Below are 27,086 nucleotides of genomic sequence, written 5' to 3' on the forward strand. Positions count from 1 at the left end.
TACTTTAAGGGGTGTTAGATATGCTCTATGGAATATTAAACTCTGTATCTAATCGAATCTGCAGTTTCGTGAGACCTGTTTTGGATGTTCTCAAATGCATTCCCACACTTTGTCTGGTATTCCATAAATGAGGTCAATTTCCCACATTTGTTTTGTAGTTAACAAGGATGTCCCCAGGTTTGTACGACTTTAACGATATAGCCAGCACACAAAATGTAAGCCATTCCCCATAACCTATAGGGATTGTATTAATTCATTGATATCTGGCTCTTGTGCATCCAGGGCCTAGTGTTGGCTTACTTATTTGAGTAAGCTTGCTAGAAATAGTGAGTCAGGGAGTCCATGCAAGTTCGGTGTGAGGTATCAGTGCGTGATCCTGAAACAGAGATCCCACCATTGACACTCCCTTGCAGTCCCACAGCATTAGCTGTTGTTTAGTGAGTGTCCCAGATGGCGTTGGGATTCCTGGAAGGTTCAGTTGCTTTATGCGTTTCCCCCCCATACCCTTAATTCCTCGTGTCCTGCGGAAGTGTGGGCAAGACCGGGCCCAATTCATCTTACTGGCTCCAGATTGGCCAAGAAGGGTATGGTATTCGGATCTCCTCCAACTTTCTCTGTGCTCTCCGCTCCGTCTCCCTTGCAGGGCAGACCTCATCTCGCAGTCTCAGGGGTAGGTTCTACACCCCCACCTCCAGAGCCTGCACCTACATGCCTGGAGATTGAACGGGGCAATCTGAGTACTTTTTCTCTCCTGCCTGAGGTGGTGGAAGTTATATTATCGGCCAGGCGACACTCCACCAAATCTATCTATGCAAGCAGGTGGGCTAAATTTGTGAATTGGTGTGGAGAGAATCAAATTGATCCCTTGAGTGCCCACTTATCTGACATACTATTGTGTGCGTTATCCTTAGCACAGACAGGTTGTGCAGTTGCCACTGTTAAGGGTTATTTATCTGCGCTGTCGGCCTTTCTGTGCCTTCCAGACCAACCCTCCTTGTTTAAGTCCCCAATTGTTTTGAGGTTCATTAAGGGTCTCACTAACAAATTTCCGCCCACTCCATTCGTTATGCCACAGTTGGATCTGAACTTAGTATCGATCTTTCTTATGGGTTCACCATTTGAACCAATGCATTCTTGTCCCTTGATGCTTGTGGTTTTAAAAACTGTTTTACTGGTTGCCATAACCTCTGCTAAGAAGGGTGAGTGAGCTCCAGGCTCTTAGTGTGGAACCCCCATATACTTCCTTTTACAGGGTCAAAGTGGTGTTAAGGACCAAGACGGCTTTCCTACCGAAGGTTGTTACACCCTTTCATTTTGGACAGTCCATCACACTTTCTTCCTTCTATCCTCCACCTCATCCATCGAAGGAGGAAGAGAGGCTTCACGGACTTGACCCAAGAAGAGCGTTGAGCTTCTTCGTCGACAGGACGAGGGAGTTCAGACAGGCCGATCAGCTCTTCGTCGGTTACGTGGGGAAGAGGAGAGGTAAAGCTGTCCACAAGAGAACGCTTTCCAGGTGGGTCATTCTTTGCATCAAATTGTGTCATTCTTTAGCAAAGAAGGAACCTCCTCTGGGGCTACGTGCCCATTCCACCAGGGCTAAGGCGGCTTCATCGGCCTTAGCTAGAGGTGTTCCTGTGGTTGACATCTGCAAGGCGGCAACTTGGGCACCCCTCCACACTTTTGCCAAGCATTATTGTTTGGACTCTGAAGTTAGGAGGGATGGCCATTTTGCACACTCAGTGCTGCAGGATTTCTTGGTTTGACCATTCAGGCACCCACCACCGGGCGGTACTGCTTTGGGACTCTATTCTTTAGGTGAGGAATCCACAGGTAGTTGTATCCATCAGAAGAACAAGTTACTTTCCTTTGGTAATGCCTTTTCTGGTGGATACACTATACAATATATTAAGGCCTCAAATGCACTTTCCGGGTGTTAGCATTTAATTAAGATCATATGAGTGACGCAATAGCACGATAAGATCTGTAGTTATGTCGTTAAATGGAGTTTTGTTATTGGGCAAGCGACATGTTTAGACCATATGGTAGCAGCTCGTTGTTTCAAAAAATATGATTATCACGATAACTGGTTTGACCGTGTATGATAGAGCATTACGGAACAGATTTTAAGTGATACTTGAATGACGATGTATATATAATTGTTGAACTGATATCCGATGTCTTGATAAACACCTGTAATATTGGGGCTACATTGGTTTTTAAAACTATCACAGCAGTGGATTTCAACAAGGCCGCTACATTCCATATTTGTGTACAAACAGATTGCCAGTATGTCCCTCTATTATGTTTTTAAATGCCCGTCACATGTGTTCTCCATTGGGTTTAGACCAGTTATGATAATTAACCTTGGCATAGCAGCCACATTAGATACAGGTATTATTATTTAGACGTATACAGGATTTCGTATATTTGGTTAAGATATTTAATACAGTAACTAATGATATGAGCGTTGATTTATGGATAGACTATAAGCGCCTATAATGAAAATCATACTATAAAATCATGTGATAGTAATTCCCGTTTAGTACAATTAGGATAGAGGGGAAGTTTTGGCACTAAAACAACAGAAATGTATGTAATATTAAAGGTAGCAATGTTTGTTTTGCCTATAACTCACTGACCAGAATACAGAACATTTGTCAGTTTGAAATATTAATTTGTCTTTATTCTTTCTGTCTTATACATATTACTCAAATGAAATTTAGATTGTGGCAACAGTAAATTGAAATAATCATGTATATATACACAGTAATTATGTAAAAGGAGAGTATAAAATACATATGCTCCATTATTAACTGTCATAAGTTTCCTATAAGAAATGTAGACCTATAGGATAATTAACACTGCAATGGAATAATATTGTGGGATTATGGCGACGTCGGCATGTGATTTAAACATGTTTAATGGAATTTTGGATATATAGTATTATAGAACATAGATATAATTTTGTATTCAATTATGGTTTTATATGTTTATATATCTTTAGCCCTGAAGAAGTCTGTTAGGATGAAACACGTTAGCTATGGATCATTTATCTTCAATATGAACGAACAAAGAATAATAATTTTAAGAAAAACTGACTGTGGAATTATGTGACATATGACTCAACTTGAGAACATGGGAAAACACTTTTTTTTTTGTTAGACCAATAGATATGGATGTGTGCTGGGACTCGTTTTCATTATTTATATTGCAGTTAACTAACATTCAAATAATCACAGTACAATACACCTGTTTAACCCGTTTTTTGTTCCATTCCAGTGCTTCAACTCGATCCATACATATCTGGTCCTCTACCCAACTGCGACCTTATAAACTCACCCAGCTTCTAAGCCCCCCAAAAAACCCTCAACACCCCCCCCCCACCACCAGTATCCTCCCCAACATCTCCCCTCCTAGTGAGTCAATTTTTGTGATGCCGTACTAGTCTTGTGCATGGGGGTCGGATATGTAATGCTTCTCCTCATTTGTGATGTTGCAGGTTCCTAGAGTGCAAGGGTGTCCTCTGTCTATTAAAGTGCGGCTGGGGCGGTCAGTCCATTATCCGGTCAAGGGGCCAGGTCAGTCATAGTCTCCATCACTCCATCCCATCCTCGCGCTATTTCTGGTGGCTTCATCCCCTTCTTGGCCTCTTTAACAAGAACATCCCCCTCGCATCTAGCCCATTTTATCAATTCCCTTTTCCATTGGGATATCCCTGGGCATCGACGGATTTTTCTAGGTCATTGCTATTTACCTCTTTGCCAACACATAAGCCAGATCCTGAAATCTTCCAGTGACTTTTGTCTTGGATGTAGGTGGGAACCACCCGAGCAAGTAATGGCCCATTGTGCAGGGAACCTCCTTGTCTATCGCTCTTGCCAACGATTGAGTCACCTCCCCCCAAAACGACCTCAGATGTGGGCACTCCCAAATCATGAACTCTGCTCCAGTCAGTCCACACCTAGGGCATTGTGCTCCGTCCGTTCTGAAAAGCTTGTTAATTCTGGCCAGGAGTTAAATAAGCTTGATGCAACACATAAAAGGTAATAAGCCTAAATCTAGCGTTTCTAGTTGTCCTGGGGAAGCCTTCCAATATTTGTTCCCATGCTTTGTCAGGAATATCAGTGCCCAGATCTCTCTCCCATTTCATTCTAAGTTGGGTCAATGGGAGGGTCCTATCTACCTGTAGTCTACCATATAAATTTGTCACCGCCTTGAGCTTACCTGTGGAGGTTGCCAAATATGTACAGGTTGTCTGTGTTGGGGGTTCTCCCAATCCTCCCCACCAGTGCCACTGAATACCAGCAGTGATTGAGCCACAGAGTAGAAAATGACCCCCCCCCCCCCCCCCCCTCCCAGACAGTCAAACTCCGCTCTGAGGTCTGCAAAAGGTGTCAACGACCCTTAAGCAGGGGTCCCACTGTCTGAACCCCCGCTGCAACCCAGGTCTGGAGCCCTTCCCAGTTACTCCTATGTGGAAATGCCAGTATGGACAGCAGACACAGATCCTGGGAGTAGGGGGTCTTTATCTTAAATTTACGTAAACAGCTTGCGAAGCATTGAATCAAGACTTTAAATTTAGGAGAGTCCCCCGCCCTGCCTCGTCGACTCCCCAACAACACCTCCATCAGTCTCGTCCTCAGAGGAGTGATTGGTTTCACTCCTGCTTTAGGGTCCTGTCTGCTTGCTATCCACTGTGTAAGGCATTGGAGCTGTGCCGCTAAGTAATAGGCTTCAAAGTCGGGGACCGCTAGCCCTCCATCCGAGGACTGCCTTTGGAGTTAGCCCAATGTCACTCTCCTTCATCCACTGCACCACAGGAATTCTATGGTCAGTGCTTCCAACTCCCTAAAGGTTGCCCTGGGTATCCATATTGGTAAGACTGTAAAGTAATATAGTAGCCTAGGTAATACTATCATTTTTAAAAGGGCTACCCTACCCGCTACTGACAACGGCAAGGTTTGCCAGAAGGTCATACTGGTCCTGACGGATTGCAGGGTTCTTCCTACATTGCCCTCCAGGATGCCCTGCGGGTCATGGCACACCTTAACCTCCAAATAAGAGTGACAGCGCAGTTCCCACATGACCATACCCAGCCCAAGAGTGGGTGTTGCCGCAGAACCCATCGGAAACAACCTGGTTTTGTTCCAGTTTACTCCCAGTCCCGAAAGGGTGGCGTACTGAGAGAGCATTTGTTGGGCTCACGGCTGGTCTCTATGTATATCCCCCCCAAAAATCAGCAGGTCGTCAGCATATAAGGCTATTCGGTGTCTTTACACTCCTGCTCTTACTACCTGACCTCCCTGCACACCTCGAGCCGCAGCTGCCAGTGGCTCCATCGGCAACGCAAATAGCAATGGAGACAGGGGGCAGCCCTGTCTAGTACCCCGTTCCACTGCATAGCTTTCTGATATAATCCGTCCTGTGTGCACCCTGGATGTAGGTTTGGTATATATTAACCGTACCCATGCACTATAGTTAGGTCCCATCCCCATTCTGGTCATCACTGCATAGAGTAACCCCCACTCTAGGCTGTCAAAGGCCTTCTCAATATCCACAGCTAGCACCCCAGCTGTCCTATCGTCGTGGGCAGGGTCCCTCATGACTGCTAATAATCGGAGTATATTATCCGCTGTGTTTCGACCAGGGATAAAACCTGCCTGATCTGGGTGTATCAGCTTTGTCATATGAGGGAGGAGCTGTGATGCTGAGAGTTGCTTCTGAGCCAAGTAGGGCTCTATAGTTTACTTATCCCTTTGGAAGGTACTTTTATATAACCACTCATAGTAGGATAGGAAATGTGCATTCATTTCTTCCTGTCCATAGATGTATTCCCCCAGGTCTGTTTTCATTTTCAGTATGCTTGAGCCTCTCTGATACCAACCATGATAGCATACCGCCTACTTTGCCCCTCTCCCCGTAGGCTCTTGTAATGTAATTCCTGTAGTCAAAGCAGCAAATACATTCCACGCACTCCGCTACTGTTTCTTTAAGTTCCAGTATTGTGTGCTGGACGTTTGGATTCTCCGGCCTATTCTTATCAGCCTCCCTCAATTTGTCCTCTGCCACCATGGTGTCTCTAAGTAATGTTCTACATACCCCCACTGCTCCTGCTATAGACCTTCCCCTCATCACCACCTGAAAAGCATCCCATTCAATCAGGGGGTTCCCGGCTGTGGCCTCGTTATCCTTAAAAAAAAAAAAAAAAAAAAAAGAGTAATATGCTGTTTCATCTCCCCCCTGATATGTGCATTGTCTAACGATTCTGTTTTCTATTTTCATGTGGGGATACGGGTTAGGGGCAGGCCCCACCTCAGTGATAGCAAAAGTGGGTTATGGTCTGAAATAGTGCGAGCCAAATATTCAGCGTTATGTATATGTGGGAATACATCTGGCGTACACAAGAATGCATTGAGCCGAACGTGTAGTTTGTGTAAATAAGAGAAGTATGAGTAGTCCCTGGTGTCTGGGTGCAGCCTTCGCCACGCATCCACCAAGCACCAATGTAAATGCCAGGATGTAAACTTCCGTGCCACTCTAGTGAGTGGAGAATCGTGTAGAGGGGGGTGTGAACGGTATCTAGTAGTCTGCCACACAATTAAAGTCACCTCCCAAAACCAGGGGGTGTTGCTGGAATGTGGCCAGGAGACTTGATAGGCGTGCAAAGAATGCACCCTGATATGAGTTGGGTGCGTAAACATTAATCATTGCTAGTTCCCTGCCCTCTAGCCTCCTTCGAAGTGCCACAAATCGCCCCTCCTGATCAATGAGACTATCGAGCAATTGGAATGGGACCCCTCCACCCCTATCCATGTCGGGGTCCCTCTAGCGAAGACAGAATGAGTGGTGTAGTATACTTGACCCCTCCACCGTTTTTGTATAGCTTTCCCCTCCGCTTGTGTTAAGTGTGTTTCTTGGAGCAATTCAAACTGAATCCCCCTCCTCTGCAAATATGTAAAAACCTTATACCTTTTGACCATCAAGGCACACCACAAAAGTCCATTTCTTCTTCTAAAAGTCAAAGTTCTGATTCAATGTGAGTATATGGTAGCGATTTTATTCACCCAAAATTGATTTACATGGATTTGACCACCATATCTTCAGGATCTTTCTTCGCTCAGAGAGTTAATATAATTTTGGTGACATTGAATTATACCTAGTCTTGGGGTATGTTATATTTCGTTACTTGTGTCTAGGGAAAAAGGTTTTTTCCTTGAGGTGTTCCACGTTCCACATGTTGATTTAGCCACTGCTCACTATTTATAGTTGGTTAATGATACTGTTACCGGTATTGGACTCTATTATGCCTGATATTTATTTATTTATATATATATATATATATATATATATATATATATATATATATATATATACAGCCTTGATAAAGTCTTGTTGACGAAATGTGTTGGCTGTTGTATCTCTGGACTCAGGATGGCTGTTACCTTTATGGAATACTAAATAAATGAATAAAATCGCACCATATACTCACATTGAATCAGAACTTTGACTGTTACTACAAGAAGAAATGGACTTTTGTGGTGTGCCTTGGTATAACAGTATGGAATTTGCAAGTGTCATTTGATTTTTCAACTGACACTAATGGATCCTTAGTGGTTTGGTGCTTACCAGTTTGGCACCCTTTACATTACTTTTCGCAACATATGGACACTGTGTGCTTGACTACAATATACTTATGTATAGGAGGTGCGAACCTTATGCACAGCCACTTTGTCTTGTAGTCATACCTTTTGACCATCGTGTGCATACCCCGGCCATTCCAGTTTGTTAGATTTCCTGACCTTTATGCTGTTATATTTCATTTTAACTTTTGAAACAATAATACATTTGCATCTGTTTGAAGTATTTTATCTGAGTAGTTGTAGGTTTTGCACCATTTCAATCTGTTTTTTTAAGTATCAGTTTCTCTGATCTTAGATCCTGCATGTACCACCTACATGCATCATGTATTATTTCTAGCATTCTAATTTGTAGCAGCCACATCATATCTAGCATGGTGGTCAGTCATACCAATATATTCAAGGTCATTGATGGGATTAATGGTAGCACAAGAGGTAGCAGGGGAGTCTCAAGAGTAAATTAACCCAAGCACAGTAGGTTTGTCGGCCTTGAACGTTCATTCCAAAAGGGGAGGCTTAATTTTGGCCCACTCCCTGTGCTCTGGGTACTAGATGCGCAGGTCTCACCAGAAGTGGGTATGTATGTAGACTACACCTTATAAGTGCAGACCCAAATGTCAAATTATAGCCTAGCGTCCTCATGAGCAGGGCCCTTTATGATCCACTTGGCTAGTGGCCTATGTGTTGAGTGGTTCCTCACACTAAAGCACCATAGTGATCATCACGCAAGTCACACCCACACCACTGTCTCAGTCCAATGACTTTCAGAGTGACTGCCAACGTTCTTTTAGGTGCTCAGTGCTTCCTCGGGCTCCTGCACTACTGCCAAGGCCTCCCTCTGCGCCTTTTCACTGTGGGTGTTCCCTGGAGAGTTCAGCACAAAGGTCTTCAGCAGGTGGGGCAGTGGTAGTGCAGAAGACAGATTGTGCTTGCCCAGGACTTTTCCACCCTCACTGTTCTTGCTAGAAGACATTTGTGCATTGCTGGGGTCTATCATGTACATGGCAAAAAAATGCATAGTGCCAATAAGCAGAAAAAGTGCATATACACAAAATATTGAATATATACACAAAATGTACAGGCTACGCTTCCTACAGGTATGACTGACTTTAAACGTCAAAATAAACCTGTCAAATATTTGCATGCTTAGTGGTCTTATTTTTGCCCCAAAAACCCAAACATGAGAGTTAAGAATTCTCTCATACTAATCTGAGGGCAAACAAACCTTCTGCGAAAAAAAACGTATTTTATTTTAAGTAGATGAGAAAACCTAGGTCGAAAGTCAAACATTTAAAAATTCATGTTGAAGAAGCAATAATAATGGAATTTTCTGACCGTGGATTCCACTTAACATGTTGCAACGTCCACCACATAATAGGATTTTCTGACATCTTAGGTGTAGTGAAAAGGACCAAGTTGTTTTGCAGAGGATGACTATAGTGTCATTGGAAAGTTTATACTACAAGGCCTAATCGAGCAATTGAGAAAAAGCTTGAACTCCTTAGGCTTGTTTCAGCTCTTTGTGCTTTAAGGTTTGGAAAATAGGACATCAAGACAATTTTCTTACGTTTTACACAAACTATAAAGTATTAGTTCATTGGTTGAGTAGATTATTTCAGTTGCTGAGATTTGTCAAGGCCTACTGAGATCTTTGGTTCGTACAGCGGATGTATTGGATGACATTTGTGCACTTCCAAAAAGCATACTTTTGTTTTCTGTTTATAGCAGATGACTCTCTACCATCTGGAATCATCAACGCCAACTTTGGCCTGAACTGTGCTACTTGAATATTCATGAAGGTTCCGTTTGAGACAGCTGTTTCTTTCACTGGGCAAGTGTCTATTCAAATCTGTCTTCAAGTCCTTTCGTGGCAAGACTTCATCTAGTGTCCCATCATTCCAACCTATGATTTCTGATCATTTAGAAGTCTGATTAACTTTCACAGGCTCAGGTTTATAGAAGCAGTGATAGGATCCTTTTGTAAATTTTTCATTCTCATCTTCCTGAATTAGACAGTGGTACATGATTGCAATCTTGGTGGTTTTAGGGTTTCTTTGGCCTGGTGACCCTTACATTCATGGTGTATTCTTGGCTTTTTACAATATCATTGAGGGCTGAACGATATTCAAACTTTGTAGCCGCAGGCCAAGAGGATGGCAGTGTCCAGCAGAGTGTTGTAGTCACATCACTTGTGGACTCTGGATCCCAACTGCCTCAACCGTGGAGGTGAGAGAGATTTTCTGAAGCACATTCCCTAAAAAGCAAGGACAAAAACATTGCCTCATTTAAGTTCATTAGTGTTAAAATACTTTATTCTACTTACTTTACTTTAAGAAAAATAATTTTGCAGAAGTAGCTTATAGCATTGCTTTACTCCAGTTTTATACAGTCATCCTTGCACATTTTTTACTTGCTTTAGAGGTTTTCAGTGTGCACCTCGTTTTCAGTACATTTATTTCTGATGGATACAAACTACCTTTGGATTCCTCACCTTATGAATTCGTCCTTGCGCCAGCTTCCGACAGAAAGTCTTCTTCCCAGCTCTCCACATCAATGACGTCACAATTGCACGGCTCCACGCGACTCCGTCTGACATCACCGTGCCAATAAGAGGTCCTTGCCGGCGTGCTGACGTCCGTTTCCTTTTTTCCGTGCCTTCGACACTAACGTTTTTTTCCTGGCTCGTTGGATAGAGTTGTAGCTTTAGTAGTTGCAATGTCTCTCCCGATAAAATCGGCTTTCAAGCCTTGTAATGAATGTGGTGGTTGGATGTCAGTCACTGATCCGCATGGGGACTGCCTTTGGTGTCTTAGCTCTGAGCACGATGTTGAGGGGTGTGGATCGTGCCAGAGCATGAACCCTAAGGCACTAAAAGAAAGATAGGCCAAGCTTTTCTTAGTGAAGGCTAAGAAGAAGGGCCATAAGAGGGCTTCATCTCACGCTTCTTCCAAGAGGCAAAATAAGCGGTGTTGTCGTGACTCACGGTGCAGTTCGACACTGAGCCGATCGAGGTCTCCATCTGCTAGACGTCGAAGCAGTTGGGAGGTGAGCCCTACTGTGACTCCGCAGCCAGAGAGTCCAGAAATATCTCAGACGCCGTCAGTCTATGAGGTGGCTCCTCATAGCCCTCAGTTTTCACTGGCGCCGCAAGAGCCTGATGTGCAGTAGCAGGATCAAGACCAGAGATATCCTGCCTTCCCAGCTCCGGGAGCGGATCCGGCGGCATTTCTAAATGCTATGTATGCTGTTTTCCAGTCTATGGCCCCTGCTGGTGCACCGGCGGGTCCCACGGGGCCATTAGCATTTTCACTGGGCTCCCCAGCTCCATATAAGATGAGGCCGTTTTGCCCGGTTGGGGGTGCCGGGTCGACGCCGATGGTGTCTCCACGAGGTATGGCGTCACCATCCAGATCTGTAGCGCTTTTGCCATCACCGCGTCAACCGATGCTATCCCCTGGACAGCCGGCTCCATTACCTGCATGCCAGCCGACTCCGAAGAAGGCGCCGTTGGAGTCCGTGCCGGGTCCGAATGATTCTCGGATCCATCCATCCTCTTCTGTGCCTGGTCGGGATTCGGAAGCTGTATCTTCGGCATCAGTGGATTCGATGTCGACGCCGAGGCTAGAATCCCGCTTGACATCTCGAAGGAAGGCCTTGCGTCTCCTTGAAGAGGAAGAATACCGGCAGTTGGAAGAGGGCGAGCTTGTAGAGCCTTTGGATGAATACCAAGGATTGGGGTCAGCCAGTGGGCTGGATACTTCCCCGGAATGGGACATTTCATCTCTAGGGGAGTTTACGGAGGAGGCAGCGACATTTAATTCGGTCATTAGAAAGGCAGCAGACTATTTAGACCTGCCTTTATCTGCAGCAGAGGTGAAGACAAATCTGCTAACTGAGGTGCTGCATCCCTCTACGTCCTCGGCTGATCCTTTGCTGCCTATTATGGACTTGTGGAGGAAACCAGTTTTGTCTCCGGCTATGAATAGAGCTGTTGCAAGGAGGCATAGGGGGGCACCCGGGGATCCTGGGTTCCTTTCACGTCCTCCAACCCCGGAGAGTTTAGTGGTTCAAGCATCTTGCTCCACAGAGTCTGCTCCTGGTTCATTCCCTGTAGTCCCGTCTGATAGAGAGTTCAAACGAATGGAACAGTCTTTGAAAAATATTTTTTCATCTTGCAGCGTGGCGCTCATGGCTGCAAACGCTACCTGTGTGCTGGGCAGGTATGTCCACGTCCTTATGGACTCAGCCAAGGTTATGGTCGGGGATCTGCCACAGGACGCACAGAGGCCTTTTGGAACTCTCTTTTCGGACGTGCAGGCTGCGGCGCAGCAGATTATACAATCTGGCCTTGATACAAGGGACTCAGTTGCCAGGGCAATGGGGACATCTGTTGCTACAAGGAGGCACGCTTGGTTGAGGTCCTCCGGATTCTCCTCGGATGTACAGACCATCTTACTAGACTTGCCCTTTGATTGTGAAAGGCTGTTTGGGGAGAAAGCAGACTCTGCCCTTGAATGTTTTAAGGAGAGCCGGGCTACAGCAAGGTCCTTGGGCTTGCAGGCTACCCCTGCTGCCCCTTATAGACCTTTTGGTTGTGGGGCAGTTTTTCGGAGGCCCCAGTACTCGGCCCAACAACCTGCCAATCCAACTGATGGATCCTTTAGAGGGCGAGGGAGGGCAAGAGCTAGAGGGGCAGCCCAGCAGCACCCTTCATCATCATCCTCTTCCTCTGGTGGACAACAGCAGGGGAAGCAGCCCTAGTTTTCCCCACTTTATCAAACATGCCTCTCCTGGGGGGGGAAGGCTTTGTCTTTTTCTCTGCGAGTGGGAGTTGATAACAAACTCCTGGGTGTTGAATATTGTGGAAAAAGGATATGCTCTCTCCTTTCAGGAGTTCCCTCCTCCCTCCCCCCCCGTCCCTCGTTTTGTTCAGAAGACCATCTCCTGTTGTTGCAACAGGAGGTTCTCGCCATGGTATCAAAGGGTGCTGTAGAGTTGGTTCCAGAGCAGGAAAGGGGTCAGGGTTGTTATTCAAGATATTTCCTGATCCCCAAGAAGGACGGTCGCCTGAGACCGATCCTAGACCTGAGGATTTTGAATTGGTTCCTCAAGCATGAGAAATTCAAAATGCTGACTCTAACACCATAAGTACCTGCGCTAAACAAAGAGGATTGGATGGCGTCTGTCGATTTGCAGGATGCGTACTTTCATATCCCTATACTCCAGTCGCACAGGAAGTATCTCCAGTTTGTGGTGGGGTCGCAACACTACCAGTTTGCGGTCCTTCCGTTTGGGCTTAGTTCAGCACCTCGAGTCTTCACAAAGGTGATGGCAGTGGTTGCAGCACATCTCAGGCAGAGGGGAATAGTGGTATTCCCCTACCTGGACGATTGGTTGGTCAAAGCCAAGTCTCCAGAGCTGGTGCTGCATCACCTGCAGGTGACAACCCAGTTGTCGATCTGGGGTTTTTGGTAAATGTGCATAAGTCTCACCTGGAGCCCTCTCAACGCCTCCTGTTCATAGGGGCAGTACTGGACACAACATTGTATCGGGCCTACCCCCGCCTCAGCGGATTTGGGACATTCAGGCGCTGATTCCAATGTTTCGAAATGGGCCGGTTATTCCAGTCCTCAAGGTCTTACGCTTGCTTGGTCTATTTGCTTCGTGCATTCTGTTGGTCACTCATGTGTGCTGGCATATGAGGGCTCTTCAGTGGAGCCTCTGCAGGCAGTGGTTTCAGCACAAAGGAGATCTCTAGGATTCAGTAAGGATCTCCAGGGACACTGCAGTGGATCTCCAATGGTGGGCAGTAGACGGCAACCTTTCCCAAGGAAGGCTGTTCTCACTACCACCTCCAGTGGCCACAGTTGTAACGGATGCCGCCACTCTAGGGTGGGGTGCTCATCTGGGGGATTTGGAGATCAAGGGTCATTGGTCTCTGGTGGAACAGATGTTTCATATAAATCTGTTGGAACTGTGGGCGATACGTTTGGCTCTCAGGGCCTTCCTCCCTTCCCTTCGCGGTCAGTCGGTTCAAGTCCTCATGGACAACACTACTGCAATGTGGTACGTAAACAAGCGGGGAGGAGTAGGGTCGTACCTTCTCTGCAGAGAAGCTCTGCGGCTCTGGTCCTGGGCTCTGGACCATCAGATTTGCTTGATAGCAAATAATTTGGCCGGGGTTCTGAACGAACGTGCGTACAGTCTGTCTGCACTTCTCGGCCGATCACGAGTGGCGTCTCCATCCAGACCTATTCTGATGGATACAACTACCTGTGGATTCCTCACCTAATGAATACTCCCATGGCACCAGCATTCAACGGAAATCTTCTTCCTAGTCTCTGCACGTCGACGAGGACGTCACTCTAGCCCACGCGACGCCGTCTGACGTCATACAGGCAATAAGAGGTCCTCGACGACGTGCCGACGTCAGTTCCCTTTTTTCCGTGCATTCGAAACGGTTATCTTCGAGGGAGCAACTGTTACTTTCGTGGTTACAGTGTATTTTTTTGCTGCGTAGTCCTTCGCTGCAGTAATAATGTCGCAGAGAAAGTTGGGTTTTAAGCCTTGTCGTGAGTGTGGGGGCAAGATGTCAGTTACGGATCCTCACTCCGACTGCCTTTGGTGTTTAAGCTCCGACCACGACGTCTCGACTTGCGATTCATGCCAGCACATGAATCCAAAGGCCCTCAAGGAACGTGAGGCGAAGTTGTTTATGGCGAAGTCGAAGAAAGAAAAACATCATAAGAAGTCTTCTTCGCCAAGGCATCGGCGTCATCGAGACTCCCGGCGCCGTAGAGAATCACTGCGCTATTCAAGCAAGGAGACTCGTTCCAGGTCTTCGGATCGGCGCCGGAGGACTTGGGAGGTCAGTCCCACGGTCACGCCGCATCCATCGACGCCGTTGCCCTCTCCGGCGTCACCGACTTCACCTGGACAGGCGTCGGTGATTGAAATGGTGCAGCCTCTGGTGTTGTCTCCGGTGTCGCAGACGTCGAGGCCGGCATCGGGGTCGCCTTCGATACAGGCACCCCAGTATCCGGCTTTTCCCACCCCTGGAGCCGATAGTACCGCATTCCTAAATGCGATGTATACCATCTTCCAACAGATGGCTCCAGGGGGTGCTCCGGCTGGCCCTTTGGCCTTTTCATTGGGTGATCCTGCGCCTCTACGGCCGACACCCTTTATGCCCTTTCTCCCTTTTGGGAACGTGGGCTCGGCGCCGGTGTCGGCGCTGGTGGCCACTCCGGTGGCTTCGGAGGGATTGGTCCCGGAGATTTCCATTCCGTCGTCGGGATTTCGTCCTGTGACTCCGGTGGGTCCATCCGCTCCGAGTGCTCTTTCATCGGCACCGAAGTTACCTGTGGCGCCGGACGCAGCGTCAGTGGCTTCTGAAGATCGGCGCCGATCTTCGGCGGAGGCATTGTCGACTCCGCGTATCGAGCAGAGGCTTCATTCGAGGAGACGTGCTCTCCGTTTATTAGAGGAGCAGGAGTACCAACGAGTCCTGGAAGAAGGAGAACTAGAGGACTCGGGTGATGGACTGCATGGTCTAGATACAGCCAGTGGGCTGGACACTTCCCCCGAGTGGGATCTTTCGTCTCCAGGGGAATACACGGAGGAGGCTGCTTCCTTTCACGCAGTGGTACGGAAGGCAGCTAGTTTTCTGGACCTGCCTTTGCCGGTGGCAGAGACAAAACAGAACCTTCTGACAGAGGTGCTTCATCCGGCCTCAGCTGCGGCAGAGCCTCTATTGCCGTTTAATGACGCTTTGCTGGATCCGGTGCTAGAGGTGTGGAAGAGACCAGTATCTTTCCCAGCGGTTCATAGAGCCGTAGCCAGGAGGTATCGAGCTGCACCAACTGACCCTGGCTTTCTTTCTAGGCAGCTTGGTGGTGCAGGCCTCCTGTTCATCCAAGTCAGCGCCTGGTTCTTTCCCGACGGTGCCTGGGGACAGGGACTCGAAGAAACTGGATGCGCAGTCCAAGAAAATCTTTTCGTCCTGCAGTCTGGCGTTGAAGGCCACCAACGCAACTTGTATCCTGGGGAGATATATTCATGCTCTTATGGATGACATTTCCTCATCATTTACGGAGCTTCCCCAGGGTCTTTTGGATGTTGTTTCAGATGCCCAGGCTGCCGCGACCCAGATTATTCAGTCTGGGCTGGACACGACCGACTCGGTGGCCAGAGCAATGGGCACGACTGTGGTGGCAAGGAGACAGGCCTGGCTCCGTAATTCAGGGTTTTCTGTGGATGTGCAGTCAACCCTATTGGATCTCCCTTTTGATGGGGACAAGCTGTTTGGCGCCAAGGCAGATTCGGCCTTGGAACGTTTTAAGGGGAGCAGGGCCACAGCCAAATCGTTAGGACTCCAAGCTCCTTCTTCCTCTGCCTCTTCCAGGATTTTCAGGAGGTTTCGGGGATTTGGGCGTGGCTCTTCCTCCTCTTCCTTTCGGGGGAGATTCCAGCAACCTGCCTCTTCCCATCCCTATAGATCTTTTAGAGGGAGAGGGAGGGCCCGCACCAGAGGAGCCTCTCAGCAGCACTCTGCCTCTTCCTCGTCCTCTGGAGGGGTGCAGCAGGGAAAGCAGCCTTAGGCTTCCACCATTTCCCTCTCACTCCTCTCCTGTAGGGGGAAGATTACAGCATTTTCTCCGCAAGTGGAAGACTATTACAACGGACACTTGGGTTCTCAGTATTGTGGGAAAAGGCTACACCCTTCCCTTTCGGGAGTTCCCGCCCCGCCCATCTTATTGTTCAGAAGAACACCTCCTGTTGCTAGAACAGGAGGTACAAGTCCTCCTTTCAAAGGGCACGGTAGAGTTGGTCCCAGAGCAGGAAAGGGGTCTAGGTTGTTACTCAAGGTATTTCCTGATTCCCAAGAAGGATGGTCGGTTGAGACCAATCCTGGACCTGAGGATCTTGAATTGGTTCCTCAAACAGGAAAAGTTCAAGATGCTGACCCTAGCTCAGGTGCTTTTGGCGTTGAACAAGGAAGATTGGATGGTGTCTGTCGACTTGCAGGATGCTTACTTTCATATCCCGATACTCAAGTCACACAGGAAGTATCTCCGGTTTATGGTGGGATCGCAGCACTATCAGTTTGCGGTCCTTCCGTTTGGTCTTACTTCAGCACCTCGAGTCTTCACGAAGGTGATGTCGGTGGTTGCGGCAGAGCTCAGAAGGAAGGGGATAGCAGTATTCCCTTACTTGGACGACTGGTTGATCAAAGCCAAGTCTCCGGAGCTTGTGTCGCATCATCTGCAGTCAACGACTCAGTTGTTGTTCGACCTGGGTTTTTCGGTGAACGAGCCCAAATCTCACCTGGAGCCCTCTCAGCGCCTCCTGTTCATAAGGGCAGTACTGGATACAACATTGGGTCGAGCCTTTCCTCCGCCTCCGCGGATTCAAGATATTCAGGAATTGGTTCCAATGTTTCAAAATGGAGCGGTAGTTCCAGTCCTCAAGGTCCTTCGTCTGCTCGGTCTGTTTGCCTCCTGCATTCTGTTGGTCACGCATGCTCGCTGGCACATGAGGGCTCTTCAGTGGTGCCTCCGAAGGCAGTGGTCTCAACACAAAGGGGATCTAGAAGGTGCTGTCAAGATCTCCAGAGATGCTGCGGTGGACTTGAAGTGGTGGATTGCGAGCAACAATCTTTCACAAGGAAAGCCGTTCGAACAGTTGCCACCAGTGGCCACGGTCATAACGGATGCTTCCACTCTAGGGTGGGGAGCTCATCTGGGGGATCTGGAGATCAAAGGCCTTTGGTCTCCAGAGGAACAGATGTTTCATATCAATCTGTTGGAGTTACGGGCTGTACGTCTGGCTCTCAAGGCCTTCCTCCTTTCCCTTCGTGGTCAGTCGGTACAGGTCCTAACGGACAATACTACCACGATGTGGTACATAAACAAACAGGGAGGAGTAGGGTCGTACCTTCTCTGCAAAGAAGCTCTTCGACTATGGTCCTGGGCAAAGGACCATCAGATTTGCTTGGTAGCAAATCATCTGGCCGGGGTCTTGAATGTACGTGCGGACAGTCTCAGTCGCCAATTCTCGGCAGAACACGAGTGGCGTCTCCATCCAGATCAAGTCCGTTTAATCTTCCAAAGGTGGGGGTTTCCTCGGGTAGATCTGTTCGCCACTCTGGAGAACGCGCATTGTCCGTTATTCTGCAGCCTCCAGTATCCGATGCAGGGAGCGTTAGGGGACGCGTTTCAAATAACCTGGTGCGGCCAGTTGCTTTACGCGTTTCCTCCCATACCCTTGATTCCTCGAGTATTGAGGAAGATTCGCCAAGACCGGGCTCTAGTAATCTTAATAGCTCCGGATTGGCCAAGGAGGGTGTGGTACTCCGACCTTCTCCAACTCTCACTGTGCCCTCCGCTCCGTCTCCCTCTCAGGGCAGACCTCCTCTCGCAGTCGCAGGGGCAGGTTTTACACCCCAACCTCCAGAGTCTGCACCTACATGCCTGGAGATTGAGCGGGGCAACCTGAGTTCCTTCTCTCTCCCACCTGATGTAGTGGATGTTATATTAGCGGCCAGGCGACACTCCACTAAATCTATTTACGCTAATAGGTGGTCTAAATTTGTGGCGTGGTGTGGAGAGAGGCAGATTAATCCCTTACAAGCTCATCTATCGGATGTTTTGTCTTTTGCTCTGTATCTAGCGCCGAAAGGCTGTGCAGTGGCTACCATTAAGGGTTATTTATCGGCCTTGTCAGCCTTCACATGTCTTCCAGACCAACAATCGTTATTTAAATCCTATTGTTGTCAGATTCTTGAAAGGTCTTCTAAATAAATATCCTCCAAAACCATTCGTTATGCCGCAATGGGATTTGTCCTTGGTCTTGACTTTCCTTATGGGGTCCCCTTTTGAACCTATGCATTCTTGCCCCTTAAGGTATTTGGTTATAAAAACAGTCTTCCTGGTTGCTATAACATCTGCAAGGAGAGTGAGTGAGTTGCAGGCCTTATCGGTAAAGCCCCCTTATACAACTTTTTATGGGGATAAGGTGGTGTTGAGGACCAAGGCTGCTTTCCTCCCGAAGGTTGTTTCACCTTTCCATTTGGCACAGACAATTACTTTGTCCACGTTCTATCCTCCGCCTCATCCTTCTAAAGAGGAAGAAAGACTGCACCGGCTGGACCCAAAGAGAGCGTTAAGCTTCTTTATTGATAGAAGGAAGGATTTCAGGCTGGAGGATCAGCTGTTCATTGGATACGTGGGCAAGAGGAGAGGAAAGGCAGTCCACAAGAGAACTCTATCCAGGTGGGTTGTTCTTTGCATTAAAATCTGTTACTCTTTGGCAAAGAAGGATCCTCCTGAGGGCATTAGAGCTCATTCCACCAGAGCTAAGTCGGCCACGGCTTAGGTGTTCCTGTGGTCGACATCTGCAAGGCCGCAACTTGGTCGTCCCTTCACACTTTTGCGAAACATTACTGTTTGGATTCTGAGGTTAGAAGGGACGGCCATTTTGCACGGTCAGTGCTGCAGGATTTCTTGGTTTGACCATTTAGGCACCCGCCACCGGGCGTGGTACTGCTTTGGGACTCTATTCAGGGGTGTGGAATTTATTAAAATATCTACTTGTCCAGGGGACAGGTTGCTTCTCAAATCTACTTGTCCTGTAAAAAGATCTACTTGTCCCTTTGGTGCCATGTAGTGTGGCGACAAATTATGGCAGCAATTAATAGCCTCTCTGATTATGCCAGGGCTACTACCATAGTAGGGCTTGAATACTTGGAGTTTCAATCCCTACTGTAGCAATTTCCTTATTTTGCCACCTTTCTGCAGATCTGCATACTGGGGCTGGAGGAAGCAGTAAGCAATAGTTCCAGGGCTGGAATGCCTTTGAGTCTGCAAACCTACTAACCTGCATGTTTTAAAGATTTTTACCAGCTTCTCTCTAATATTTTCCCATAATAAGAAAGGTTGGACATTTACTCCTGACAATGGCAGAATTAGAACTTCTTCCAGGGTTGGGAAGAAAGTGGCTGGAGGGAAAATGAACTTGCAAATGCTCAATAGATTTTCACATGAGCAAATCTACACATCGTATTTACCCACGCTAAAATACAGTTCACAAATATTTTATAGGGGTACGACATATACCATGGGTGCACTTTTGTGACTTTCTTTAAGAATTTGGGGCCACAAGTAGGTAGGTTCAGATTTGTGACCTGCAAATTGCAAGTCGCAAATCCGAATGTAGGATGGTGTCCTTGACACCATCTGTGATTCGCAAGGGCTTCGCAAATGCCCACATCATGAATAATCATGAGGTGGGTCGCAATTTGCGACCTCCTCACGAATGGTGGCCTGCTGGAGACAGCAGACCACCATGTCTCTGACTGCTTTTCAATAAAGCAGTTTTTTTTTCTTCTTTTTTTGGTAATGCAGCCAGTTTTCCTTAAAGGAAAACGAGATGCATAACAAAAACGAAAAATGAAACGTTTTCGTTTCATTTTTTCAGAGCAAGCAGTGGTCTACAGGACCACTGCCTGCTCTGAAAAAATGTTTACAGTGACATTCACAATGGGGAAGGGGTCCCATGGGGATCCCTTCCCTTTTGCGAAAGTGTTAGCACCCATTTGAAATGGGTGCAAACTGCGATTGGTTTGCGCCCGCGTTCGCGGTCACAAAACAATCCTACATTGCACTGCGAGTTGCAATTAGGAAGGGAACACCCCTTACTAATTGCGAGTCGCAAACCCGTTTTGTGATTCGGTAACCAGGTTACTGAATCGCAAAACTGGGTTTGTGCATCGCAATGTGCTGTTTGCGACATGCAAAAAGCTACCTACATGTGGGTCTTGGTCCCTAATTAGGTCTGGTGTTAACAAAGACATTTTGTTTTTATTAAACTTCTATTTCTCTCTCTTTCGGTTGGCTTTACTGTGAGTGATCGCATTCTGCTCTTCCAGAAGGAGCATATTGCCACACAAAGTAGTTTTGTTCAGTGTCAGGAACTACAGTGGCAATCAGTGACGTAACAAAACTGGAGGGTGCCCCTTTGCAAAGAACATGGAGGAGCCCCTCTCCACACTCACTCAGGGCAGGTGCTGTGCTGACGGGGCCCCCTGGAGGGCGGCTGCGGGGCCTTTGTTATGCCGCTGGTGGCAACGTGTGCTTTAAGAGTTCAAAAACTTTTTGGGGGGGTTTTGCCAATGTTTGTTACAATGTTGAGGGCCTGGTAGCTCCCACAACAATAAAGTGTTACAAAAGCCATGTCAAAACAAGACACGCATTGATGAAACTAAAAGACGTATAAAAGTATGTCAGATCAGTTGGCTTTGTCAGTGTTTGTTTATTTTCATGCTTCCCTTAATCGTGTTGAAAATGGTTACACTGATTTTCCATTAGAAATATTTTTGGGAAATACTAGCATGCATCAACACATTTGACTAAATGACACTTCATTTGCATATAATCAGAGAGCATTCTGGGAGCATTATACTTAGCCTCTTAGTCTAAACTTTTCAAACGTGTGTACACGTTTTTTTTTTTTTGGTCTGGAACCAACGTCAGTAGTGAAGTGTGACCTTAAAACATTTCTTTACAGCACGCACCCTAATAATGAAGGCTTTCAAATAATGAACCATAAATACAAGTTCGAACAGCATTATCTTTTGGAAACACATTACCTCAACTGCAGAGAGTTCAACTCTCTGTAAACAGGCAGCCAAAGGGTTTGTGCTGCAGGGGGTTGGGCCTACTTGTCCCAAGGACAAAGTAAACATAAAAACTTGTTGCCCTTGACCCCAAACAAGATGTGTCGGGCGATAGGAATTCCACATCCCTGCTATTCATTAGGTGAGGAATCCACAGGTAGTTGTATCCATCAGAAGAACGAGTTACTTACCTTCGGTAACAACTTTTCTGGTGGATACATAAGCTACCTGTGGATTCCTCACGGTCCCACCCGCCTCCCCGTTGCCTTTCTGGTCTTACCAAGTAATCCTTGATTGCGCTCCTCTTGGTCTTCAAGGCTGCAGTAGATGTTGTATATATGGATATTTGTGTATATTTATCTGTATATATATATATATATATATATATATATATATATATATATATATATATATCTTTGTGTATATACATTATTTGCATATATTTGTTGTTTTAAAAAAAAAAAAAAAAAAAAAAGAGAGAGTTATATTAAATTTACAGCTATTCATTGCAATGTTGTGTATTTTACAATGTTATGGTATTTTACCTTGCTCTTTCATTGCATTGGGTTGTTGTTCTCATGCACGTAAAAAATTGTTGGTACTGATGTCGGCACGTCGCCGAGGACCTCTTATTGCCTGTATGACGTCAGACGGCGTTGCGTGGGCTAGAGTGACGTCCTCGTCGACGTGCAGAGACTAGGAAGAAGATTTCCGTCGAATGCTGGCGCCATGGGAGTATTCATTAGGTGAAGAATCCACAGGTAGCTTATGTATCCACCAGAAAAGTCGTTACCGAAGGTAAGTAACTCGTTCGTCTGGTACATCTTTGGGATGTGTGGATCTCTGCAGGTGAATCTATTCGCCACTCGGGAGAACGCGCACTGCCTGTCGTTCTGCAGTCTCCAGTATCCGATGCAAGGAGCGTTGGGGGGCGCGTTTCAAATACCCTGGGACGACCAGTTGCTTTACGCAGCCCCCGTCCCCCATTCCCTTGATTTCTTGGGTCCTGAGGAAGATTTGCCAAGACAGGGCCCAAGTCATCTTGGTGGCACCGGACTGGCCGAGAAGGGTGTGGTACACAGACCTTCTGCAACTCTCAAAGTACCTTCCGCTCCTTTTCCCCCTCAGGGCAGGCCTCCTCTTGCAGTCGCAGGGACAGGTTCTACACCCCCACCCTCCTCCAGAGCCTGCACCTTCATGCCTGGAGATTGAATGGGGCAACCTGAGCTCCTTTTCTCTCCCACCGGATGTAGTGCATGTTATTCCATCGTCCAGGCGACACTCCACTAAATCCATTTATGCCGGTAGGTGGACTAAATTTGTGATTTGGTGTGGAGAGAAACAGAAAGAACCCTTGAATGCCCACCTTTCAGATGTTTTGTTATTTGCTCTTGATTTAGCCAAGAAAGGCTGTGCAGTGGTACAGTTAAAGGTTATTTGGCTGCTCTATCGGCTTTTCTTTGCCTCCCGGACCAGCCCTCTTTATTTAAATCTCCGATTGTAAATAGATTTATTATGGGCTTGCTTAATAAGTTTCCTCCCACACCCTTTCATATGCCTCAGTGGGATATAAATCTTGTTTTAACATTTCTGATGTGTTCACCATTCGAGCCCAAGCATTCATGTCCTTTAAGGTATTTGATCCTTGAGACTGTTTTCCTAATCGTTATAACCTCTGGTAGGAGGGTTGGGAAGCTTCAAGCCCCCTTTACCTTGTTTTTCCCTGATAAAGTGGTACTGAAAACCAGGCCGGCTTTCCTGCCAAAAGTTGTCACTCCTTTTCACATAGGGCAAACTATTATCCTTCCCTCTTTCTACCCTCCTCCCCACCCCTCTAAAGAGGAAGAGAGACTCCATCGATTGGACCCTGGAAGGGCTCTCAGTTTTTATATTGAGAGGACGAAAGACTTTCGCCTCGAGGATCAGCTGTTCGTGGGGTATGTTGGTCAGCGGAAGGGCAGAGTAGTCCATAAAAGAACAATCTCCAGGTGGGTCAGAAAAAAGTATAAAAGTTTGCTACTCACTGGCAAAGAAAGCTCCTATGGAGGGTATCAGGGCCCACTCCACTTCGGCCCTGGCAAGGGGGGGTTCCGGTGGTGGACATTTGCAAGGCGGCAGCTTGGGCGTCCCTCCATACCATTGCAAAGCATTACTGGTTGGATTCTGAGGCCATTTTGCACGATCTGTCTTAAAGGATTTCTTGGTGTAATCAGACGGGCACCCACCTCTGAGTGCGGTACTGCTTTGGGACTCTATTCATAAGGTGAGGAATCCACAGGAAGTTTGTATCCATCAGAAGATCAAGTTACTAACCTTCGGTAACGCTTTTTCTGGTGGATACAATAAGCTACCTGTGGATTCCTCACAGTCCCACCTGCCTTCCCCGTTGCCTGTCTGATTGCACTAGGATATGTGGTTGTATAGATATATATGTATTTAATATATTTTCCTGTTTATATAAATGATGGTTTTTGATTATGTTGCATCATGAATGTTTTTGTATATATGTATTTATTGGAGTTATTGTGGAAGTCGATTCTCACCTGTTCGCCTCAAAGGCATGTAAAAAATGGGTGAAACTGACGTCAGCACGCCGGCGAGGACCTCTTATTGGCATGGTGACGTCAGACGGAGTCGCTTGGAGCTGTGCAATTGTGAGGTTCTCGTCGATGTGGAGAGCTGGGAAGAAGACTTTCTGTCGGAACCTGGCGCAAGAGGACGAATTCATAAGGTGAGGAATCCACAGGTAGCTTTTGTATCCACCACAAAAAGCGTTACCGAAGGTAAGTAACATGTTCTTTAGTGAGCTGAGCTTGCACTATCAAGCATTTTGGTGCTCCCGGTTGAGTCAGCTCATCTGCACGCCTATAGAGGTAACCTGGTCTAAAGAGGAAAAAATGCAGCAAATGCAAGCGTTCAGTTGAATGATTAACTTTGTACATTTCTATAGCTTTAATTTTAAGGCTACTCAGACCAAGGGTGTCTCTGTTCAAAATATTTTATAATCGCTGTAGAGTCAAAGTACAGCCTGTTATTCGTTCAGTTCAGTCTACTCGCCACTGCCTCATGAAATTCTATTTCTGTGTAACTACAGTATCCAGTTTTTTCTATGGTTCTTTTGTCTCAAAAAAGAATTATTGTCAAAGCCTCCAAATTATTGTGACCTATATACGTATAAGTTCCAGCAATTATTTTTTGTATCTCACGCCCCTGTTCTATTAAAGGAACCTGTGGGAGGATGTGGCAAACTGCCAGTGCTGCTCCTTACCCTTTTATATTTCCTAAAATAAATGAGGATACTGTAGAAAAATTGTCAATTTCATCCCCAAGTCCAGGGCAGAGGCAGCCCCATATTCATTTTGTATTTGTTTTAGCACCTCTGATAAAACTGCAAGAGATGGTGTATCATGACGGTACCATACCAATTGTCAAGCACATTGTGAGAGTTCTGTTTATCATGGGGTCCCTTATGGAGAAACATTGCTTCCAGCTAATAAATTTTTTTGAGCAATCCAAAACTTCCTCCCGTTTGGTGGGTACCTTACCCATAACAGCATTTCTGATGGATACAACTACCTGTGGATTCCTCACCTTATAAATTCTCCCAATGCGCCAGCATTCAACGGAAATTTTCTTTCTAGCTCCCCACGTCGACGAGGACGTCACAATTCACAGCTCCGCACGCGACTCCGTCTGATGTGGTCGTGGCAATAAGAAGTCCTCGCCGATGTGTGTTCCCTTTTTTCCGCGCCTTCGATGCTAACGTTTTTTTTCCTACCTTTTGAACAGTTACTGTTTCGAGGAATTGTTGAGCTTTACAATGTCGCTACTGAAAAAATCAGGATTTAAGCCTTGTTATGAGTGTGGGGGTTGCATGTCGGTGACGGATCCTCATGAGAATTGCTTGTGCCTGAGCTCGCACCACAATGTGGAGGGATGCGTGTCCTGCCAGCGGATGAACCCGAAGGTCTTGAAGGAGAGAAAGGCTAAGTTCTTCTTGGCAAAAGCTAAGAGGAAGAAAAGGGGTCATCTAAGATCAAAGGCGAGGGATACTTCTTTGCATAAGTCCTCGAGGTCGCATAAGAAGTGACGCTGGCATGAATCTCAACGTCATTCTTCCAGGGATCGGTCTCGGTCCCCTCCGAGACAGTGCCATGCGGCTTGGGGGATCAGTCCTACGGTGAGTCCTCAGCTTTAGAGTCCACAGGTTTCTCCGGCGCCGACTTTGATAGAGGTCTCTGGGTCCCTGGTGAACCCAACAGCTCAGTTTTCTCCTGTGTCCACTCATGGTAAGGAGTTGGGTGTGCAGGCATCGTAGTCGGTTCGGACGCCTCAGGAGGAGCAGAGGTTTCCTGCCTTCCCGACTCCGGAAGCTGATCCATCAGTGTTCCTCAATGCTATGTTTAGCATTTTTAACAGAGCTATATCCCCCGCTGGTGCGCCTGCTGGTCCCATGGGTCTGTTAGCATTCACGCTGGGTTCACCGGCACTGTACAAGCAGGCTCCATTTTTACCCTGCTGTCGGGGTGAAGGTGCTGCTTCGGTGCCAATGACTTTGCCACCCCAGATGATGGTGCCGATGGAGTCAATGCCGGTGCCGGATAGATCCAGCTCGACCCACAGTTTGTCTCCATCCTCTCCTCCGCCGGAGCGTCCATCTGCTTTGAAACCGGCATCGTCGACCTCTGCTAATTCTCTGGCGACTCCGCGTTTGGAGTCTAGACTGAGGTCGAGGAGAAGGGCCTTGAGGCTCTTGGAGGAGCAGGAGTATCAACAACAGCTGTTGGAGGTAGGAGAAATTCTGGGGCCTAGGGGTGAATTTAAGGGCCTAGATTCGGCAAGTGGCTTGGATACATCCCCTAAGTGGGATTTCGCATCCCCTGGTGAGCTCACAGCAGATGCAGCTTCTTACCGCAGTGTGATAAGAAAGGCTGCCGAGTTTTTGGACCTTCCTTTGCTGGCTTCAGAGGCGAAGACAAACATTTTAACTGAGGTGTTACATCCATCGGCTATGTTTTCTGAGCCTCTCCTCCCTTTTAATGATGCCTTTACTGAGCCCATTCTGGACATTTGGAGGAAGCCTGTCACGACTCCAGCTGTTTCCAGGACTGTGGCTAGGAGGTATAGAGTTGCTGCAGAGGATCCGCAGTTTCTGTCACAGCATCCAACATCTAAGAGCTTGGTGGTGCAAGCCTCTTGTTCCTCGAGGTCTGCTCCTGGTTCGTTCCCTGCGACTCCTTCAGATAGGGAGTGTAAGCGTATGGAGCAAAGAGCTAAAAAGGTCTTCTCCGGCAGTATGGCCTTGAAGTCTCTCAATGCTAAGTGTGAAGTGGGGAGGTATATCCATGCCCTGATGGACTTGGCAAGAGCTGTTGTGCCACGATTGCCTCAGGATTTGCAGGGACTGTTTGATGAACTCCTGTTGGACGTCAAGCGGCAGCCATGCAGGTTAGTCAATCTGGCTTGGACACAGCAGATTCTGTTGCCAGGGCGATGTGCACTTCAGTGACAGTGAGGAGGCATGCCTGGCTTAGGGCTTCTGGTTTCTCCACTGATGTTCAGGCTACTCTTATGGACCTTCCTTTTGATGGCGAGACGTTGTTTGGGTCCAAAGCAGACTCATCTTTGGAACGATTTAAAGACAGCAGGGCCTATTGCAAGGTCTTTGGGACGCCAAGCTTCATCGTCTACACCCTTTAGGTCTTTTCGAAGGTTCACAGATTTTGGCCGGGGGCCCTCTTTCCGTAGAAGGCCACAATCCAGCATTCAGC

General features: G+C 47.1%; 1 protein-coding gene across 1 annotated transcript in view; it reads left to right on the forward strand.

Moving 5' to 3' along the window:
- Positions 1-27,086, forward strand: part of TAOK1 (TAO kinase 1) — a 959,977-nt gene that overhangs the window by 42,447 nt on the left and 890,444 nt on the right. The window lies entirely within an intron of this gene.

Source organism: Pleurodeles waltl, chromosome 3_1, assembly GCF_031143425.1.
Source record: "Pleurodeles waltl isolate 20211129_DDA chromosome 3_1, aPleWal1.hap1.20221129, whole genome shotgun sequence".
Classification (NCBI taxonomy): Eukaryota; Metazoa; Chordata; class Amphibia; order Caudata; family Salamandridae; genus Pleurodeles; species Pleurodeles waltl.